The sequence below is a fragment of the Rhagoletis pomonella genome, unplaced genomic scaffold (genome assembly GCF_013731165.1).
Source record: "Rhagoletis pomonella isolate Grant_MI unplaced genomic scaffold, Rhpom_1.0 Rhpom_scaffold_00002, whole genome shotgun sequence".
In the NCBI taxonomy this organism is placed as follows: domain Eukaryota; kingdom Metazoa; phylum Arthropoda; class Insecta; order Diptera; family Tephritidae; genus Rhagoletis; species Rhagoletis pomonella.
This window is the reverse complement of record NW_023458556.1, coordinates 83,113,460-83,114,377: the sequence shown is the minus strand read 5'-3', so window position 1 is coordinate 83,114,377 and position 918 is coordinate 83,113,460. Positions and strand designations below refer to the sequence as shown.

Below are 918 nucleotides of genomic sequence, written 5' to 3'. Positions count from 1 at the left end.
GCACATTTCAGATTTTTGCGTGGAAGACTAGCACATTTCAGATTTTCGCTTGGAAGAGTAGCATATTTCAGATTGTTAAGCCGCGAAAACTTCACGTCTCCGGTTTAAAGTAAATCATAAAAGCATAATATATATTGAAAATTCAAACGTTTATTCTATATTTCTTTAATTGTATTATGAAAATCATGAAATTCAGACGGTATATACCGTTTACTAATCATTTGTTGAATATCATCCACTTTTCTTTTTTTTTTAAGGTATTTTTCCCATGTAAGCTTTAGGCAATTCACAGTGTTTCATGGTTGACCATTGAACATTTTTTTTCATTAGGTTCAACTTCTCCTCGCTTTGCATAAAGTCGTATTTTACTGCCATGTCTACTTGATTTTTGCTATTTTTTATTGTAATTTTCCGTACATGTGATATCTTAATTTTTTGCCAATGAAAATATTTGGACAGTTCTTCGAAGGAAAATATTTCATTTGCGTTTGCGTTGTTGAAAATTTGTTGAGTTTTTTTAGTATTCTCCTGGGCTTTAAACTTGGGCCAATATGGATTTTTTTAAGAGAATTGACTTTATTTTAATTGAAGGTTTTTTAAGTAAATAAATAAACATAACATAAATAATATCACTTTGAAACGGGGTGCTCTTGATATGATACTGTATGTATATGTTTTTTCGTATTTATTTATAAATAAAGATTCCCTGAGAAAGACGCGAATGTCGAAAGGTGTAGGAGGAAAAATAAACGTTTATTTTACTTGTAATAACCGGCCAAAAGGCTCCATATACAACACTAAACTTTCAGCATGACCGAAGAAAAATAATTATAGTATAAACATACATATTTATGTAACTTTTTTTTTTTAACGGCTGCTACAACCTTATATGAACTGCCTTGCGTATCCCTCTTCCAC

General features: G+C 30.4%; 1 pseudogene; it reads right to left on the bottom strand.

Moving 5' to 3' along the window:
* LOC118755282 overlaps positions 1-918 on the bottom strand; it is a 2,357-nt pseudogene that overhangs the window by 724 nt on the left and 715 nt on the right.